Consider the following 6,000-nt stretch of genomic DNA (forward strand, 5'->3'; position numbering starts at 1 on the left):
TAGAGCAGCAGAGGAAGCAGAACAGAGGGAGAAGAGAGAAGAGGAAAAGAGAATATAAACCATAAGGAGTTGAGATAGAACAGGTAATCAATAAAAATGCCAAAAGTTGATTCATCAAGAGACAGCCCAGGATTTAGAGATTTAGAGCGGGGGAGAAGCACCAGGAGGTCTGAGAACAGAGGAAGGAGAAGGGGTTGCCTCTTGGAGGGGCATGGGAGGGGCTAGGATGGCGCTGGCCTGGGGTTTTTCAGCTCTGGGGTTTGAACTGCATGCCTGTATTCTTTTGACAAAATTAAAAGTAACTGAGAACCTTTTAAAGGGATGGAAAAGGAAGTTAATGCTGAGTAAGTACTCCACACCAGACATCACCCTCAGCAACTTATAAAGGGGATCTCCTTCCCTGTCCCAATAACCCTACAGGGTAATCCGATCCTCTTTGTATTTTCCATTTAATTTCACCTACTCCGGGCCATTGTTGTGAGGATTAAGAGTTAAGGCAGGTAGAGCATCTGGAAAAGGGCCCGTGAGCTGTAAATGAAATCCAGTGAGAAGCAGCTGTGAGATCCATTGCACAGATACTGACAAGCTCTCCTCCCTCTTCTGGGAACTGCTCTGTCCCCCACTTTGCCGCAGCTGTCAGGCTCTCTCATGACCCTTACCCCCAAGGACGCAGGTTGGGAAAGAGCATCCAGCAGTGGGCACCTGAGTCCCTAACTTGAGAACCAAAGAAGCGACAGGGACAGAGAGAGGGAGAGCTCAGACACTGTGGGTGACCAAGGTCCTCACCCGGGGGGAGGGGGGAGTCTGCCGAGAAGCAGAAATGACATTTCCTGTCTGGCCAGTCCTCCAGCCCCTGGCTCCAAATGTTCTTGGCCCCAGGTAAACCCCACTCTGGATCCTGCTCCTGATCTCCCTCGGGGTCCATGAGCCAACAAGCTCTCCAGGACTCCTCAGCTGGTTCTGGCTGGGCTTCCTTCACTGGCCTGTAAAAGCATCAAAAGTCAGCATGTATATCTCTCCAGGGGCTTTCCAAGAACAGGTGCTTAGGCTTGGGGTTCCTGATGTACAAGGGGAAAGATGAAAAAAGAAAAAAATGCACAGGGCATCCAGGGACTCTGCATTTGGGACGCTTCTGTTTCAGAGCCGAGAGGAAACTCAGCAAAAGCAATCTCTGGTCACAGCACCCAACGAGTCTTTGCATTTCCATCTTTCCAACCCACGATCTGTGCCATTTGGATTTCGTGGTCTAAAAATATCTCCCAAACTTCCAAGTATGTTGGCATGAGCTGCTGGACTCAAATTTTTAATCCACTCGCAAATGTTTTTACACAGCCCTTCTCCCCCCTCCAATTCTATTTCTTGCTGAATCATTTCCATCACTCAGTTTGACATTTATTGTGAGCAGGAAGGAAATTGTCTTGCACACAAATGTCAGCCCTGGCCCTGAAGATTCCTGAAGGCTGCAGAGAGAGAGAGAGCGTGAGAGAAGGAAGGGCCCCCACTGGCGGGAGAGTGAAGTGATCGCTACACCGATACCATGTGGAGAGCACAGGCCTTGGCAGGGGCTTACTCTCCTTGGCTGCATCTGGCTGTGTGACCGGGAGCAAGACACTGGACCTCTCTCAGCATGTTCTCTTAATGACAAGGTGGGGAGGATGCAATTCAGCTTAGCGGAGCTGCTGCAGAGATCTGATGGGTTAGACTACCACGTGTCCCTCCTCGCCCAAGACAGGAGCTTAACAAAATGGCCCCACTCTGGATTGCAGCCGCCATCCTGGAACAACTAATTACCACACGTATGCCTCCGTCATCTCTTCTCCACCCAGCAACAAAGTCATTCTTACAAAACATAAACCTGATCATGCCATGCCCTGCTGGGAACCCAGGGGTCTTAGGGTCAGACTAAAATGCTCACTGTCTACACAGCCATGTCCAATTCCCCATCGTCACCTCACCCAGGCTTCCCCACCTGCCTGCCCTCCAGCTTCCAAGCAGGATGTTCACACTCAGCCTCACGTGGTTTTGCCTCCAACCACTGGGCTCCGAGGGGCTGACTTCCCACTGCCTCCCACAGGCAAAGACCAGAGAGTCCAGGAAGGGCAGCACAGGTGAGGAGGAAGGAGGAGCCTGCATGCTTTGTCCTTCTGGAGGAGTCTCACCACTCCTGGCTCCGACCCCATTCCTAGTCTCCTCCCTTTGGTCTCTGCCTCTCTGAGGGTGAGGGACGGGGAGGGGAGTGGGAAGAAAGAAGGAAAGCAGGTGCAAAGGGGTATAAAGGGTGGAAGAAAGGGTTGCTTTGGAAAGTCTTTTCAGAGAGGGATGGAATTAAACCCTCCAGAAATAATCCAGCTGACACCCTTTGTTTTGGGCCTTCCAGAGCTTCTCCTCAGCTCTCAAGATGAGGCTTAAGCATCAACTCCTTTGGGAAAACCTCCTTGATGCACCACCCCCCCCACAACAGGCAGACTCTCCTGTGTGCCCACCAGGCCAGGGACACACCACCTTCTACATGTGAAGGTCTCCACAGCTCCAACACCTGGGAGAGGGAATCAGCCGGTGCTTGACAAATGTTGAGTGAATTAGTTAATGAGGGAGAAGGCCACGGCCATATCCAGAGCTCAGGGAAGGATAAGACTCAGTCATGAATAAACAGAAACACAGGCAAAGATCTGACAAAAGGAGTCTCTTGGCACAGGGCTCTGACTCTGGAGCCGTGAGGAACAGGACTTGGCTGAGAGTCATGGCAGACGTCTGAAGTTGTAATTGTTGAAGATATTTAACCCATGCCATTTTCTCCAATGACTTGATAAGATGAGCTCTGATGTCCCCGAGCCCACATGTAGGCCAGGTACAGCTGTCCGGCCAGCCTGGAGCATCACGGGGCTCAACTGGGGCAGGAAAACAGAATCAGGGAACATTTTCAAATAAAGTTCATTTTACGTAGAATGAACCACCCCAGAACTAAAACCAAGACGTCCAAACACCCACTCCTGGACCCCATTTCTCACACCACAACCCAGGGCAGTTTCCTTTGTAATTGTGGAAAAGTGAACATAATGTCACATCTACCACTTTAACCACCGTTAAGTGTACAATTCAGTGGCATCTACATTGTTACGGAACCATCATCACCATCCATCTGCAAAATGTTCGCGTGCTCCCAAAATGAACTTCTGCCCCCATTAAACAGTAAGTCTCCCTTCCCCACTCCCCCAGCTCCTGGCAAGCACCATTCTACTTTCTGTCTCCGTGATTTTGACTATTCTGGGCGCCTCATATAAGTGGAATCACACAATACTAGCGCTTTTGTGTCCAGCTTATTTCATTTGGCAGGATGTCCTCAGGTCCATTCAGGTTATGCAGCAGGTGTCAGAATTTTCTTCTTTTTTTTTTTTAAAGATTTTATTTATTTATTTGAGAGAGAGAATGAGAGAGAGAGAGAAAGAGCACATGAGAGGGGGGAGGGTCAGAGGGAGAAGCAGACTCCCTGCCGAGCAGGGAGCCCGATGTGGGACTCGATCCCGGGACTCCAGGATCATGACCTGAGCTGAAGGCAGTCGCTCAACCAACTGAGCCACCCAGGCACCCGAGAATTTTCTTCTTTTTTAAGACTGAATAATATTCCACCTCCACTGGGACCTACAAGCAAAGATGAGTCACCCCCTTCGTTCCAAGACAGCCATCCCTCTGCAGTCAAGCCTCACTGGTACCAAGTTTTTGGTCTCATCGGTAGGTGATCCTGCTGGTGCTCCTACCGACCGCTCCTTGAGCCGGCTTGTGAAACTCCAGAAAGTTAGTCCTCACCTGCCACACAGGACTTGGGATGTCTGAAAGTGAGGCTCACTTCCCTCTTCCCCTCCTTCCTTCAAGCTAGAAATATTTCCATCTACCAAGCAAGGCAGGGGGTTTAGGTCATCCTCTGACCATCCCGCTCATCCCCCTTCTAGACGCATTCTAGTGAGTCTATCTGGGCCACTCCATCAGTCCACAAACACATGTTAGGACAGGCTGGCCCCAAGTGGGGAACGGGGGCACCCGGTGAACTTGTGGAGCTTGAAATGTAGCAGAGAGAGACAAACGAGTACATAAATGCATACCTTAGAGCTTGTGGACATTACAGCTGATGACGCGGTGCTCCGAAGGATATAAATCCGGTGAGGACTGACGTGGAAGGGGCTGATCAGAGACGCCCCACCTGGAGACTGAAGAAGCCATTTGACACCAGCTGAGGCCCTTCCCGAGGGGAGGCAGGACTTGGTGTGCCCTGGGGAGGGCCACTGTGAGCGGGACCTGGGAGTAGCCTGGCTGAGGCGGTGAGGGGGTGAGGGCCAGATCCCTCGGGCCTGTGAGCCTCTGCAGCAAGGAGAGCGGGTTTTGTGCCAGGGCCCTGAGGTGCCGCCGATGGGCTCTGAGCTAACGAGGCACGTGATCTAATTCACATCAGAAGAGGACCACCTTGGCTTTAGGGTGGGCAGGGGAGGGAGAGGGGCAAAAGTGGAGGCCAGAAGAGAAGTTGGGAGGTTGCAGGGTTGAGGCGAGGGATGTTGGGCTGCAGGTCATCCGATGGGGCTCCTTGAGGCCAGCGAGCATGGCCCATCATCTGTACCTTCAGCTCTTCTTACAACAGAGCCTGGAGCTCCATGCCAGGGGCTGCACCCCTTAGGCTCATGGAGCCACCAGCCCCCAGGCTCAGAGGCCAGTCAGCTCCTTCCTAGTTCCACTCCAACCCACTAACGCCTTCCCTTCCACAAGGCTGGTCCCTAACCGAGCAGTCCCCATTGGTCTGTCATCTCTGAACACAGACAACCACTGACTCAAACCTGACTAGAATCCACATGCAACATACTCTGGCTGAATTCTGCTAATTGGCCGGGATGGATACGAGGAACTGGCAAGAGAGCTGACCCAGCCCGACCGGAGCACAGAACCCTCTCCACAGGCTGTCAAGCTCCCGGTGTGTGCGTGGAATCCCCACGGAAGTCAGCCGCGTTCAGCTTTCCAGCCTCAGCTTTCAATGCCCACGTTCGGATCTGGGTTTTGTTTGGAACTCTGCTTAGACGCTGCACGGCCAAGGGGATTAGTCAACAGTGTTTGTTCGACATGGACCCTGTGCCTAGCATCATGCCTGGCGCTGCCAATGAAAAGAAAATGTATCATGCATGGCTCTTGCCTGCGACAGAGCCACGATCTGGTTGGGATACTCATGGCAAACCTGCCAAGGCACAGCTTAATGCAGGATGAATGGGGCACCAGGTCTGCTGGAGCCCAGGGAGAAAGGCCAGGGAGGGACCGGGAGGGGAAGCATGGGCTTGTCTTCAGGCCCACCCAAGTCCCCGTCCAGCTCCACAGCCAAACCGCTGTAGGCCCCTGGGCAGGTCACCGCACCTCTCTGTGCCTTCACTTCCTCATGTGCACATGGGGTCATGGTGAGATTAAAATCATGAGTGATGTGCCCAGATCCAGATGCTGTATGACTAACAGCAGTTCCCCTTGACAATGCTTACCGTGTGTCAGTCCTGTTCCAAGCACTGTACATGTTAACTCATTTTATTCTGTCAACACTCTAGGAAGGGAACATGAGGACCCCCACTTTGCAGACGAGACCAAGAGGGATGGAGGAATTGCCCAAAGTTGCCTAGCCAGCAAGCAGTCACTTTAGTGCCCAATACGTGCACGATCCTTCCTCCTCCCTGCCATGGAGCAGTGCATGGAATGGACTTGAGATACCACAGAAACACAAAGAGGACCTGGAACAGGGTAAAGCGTTAATGTGGCTTCCCAGGCATCATTCACAACCGCCAAAACGTGGGAGCAACAAAGTGTCTGCCAACAGATAACGGACACACCATGTGTTGTCTCTCCAGATGATGGAATATTACCCAGCCTTAAAAAGGAAGGGAATTGGTGCAGGAAACAAACTGAGTGTTGTTGGAGTGGGGGGTGGGGTGGGAGGGATGGGGTGACTGGGTGATAGACACTGGGGAGGGTACGTGCTCTGTT

The 6,000-nt window shown here is 52.2% G+C and overlaps 1 protein-coding gene across 1 annotated transcript in view; it reads right to left on the reverse strand.

Annotated features, from left to right (window-relative positions):
- Positions 1-6,000, reverse strand: part of KCNQ3 (potassium voltage-gated channel subfamily Q member 3) — a 279,172-nt gene that overhangs the window by 260,783 nt on the left and 12,389 nt on the right. The window lies entirely within an intron of this gene.

Source organism: Leptonychotes weddellii, chromosome 4 (assembly GCF_054177405.1).
Source record: "Leptonychotes weddellii isolate Sample4059 chromosome 4, ASM5417740v2, whole genome shotgun sequence".
Lineage (NCBI taxonomy): Eukaryota > Metazoa > Chordata > Mammalia > Carnivora > Phocidae > Leptonychotes > Leptonychotes weddellii.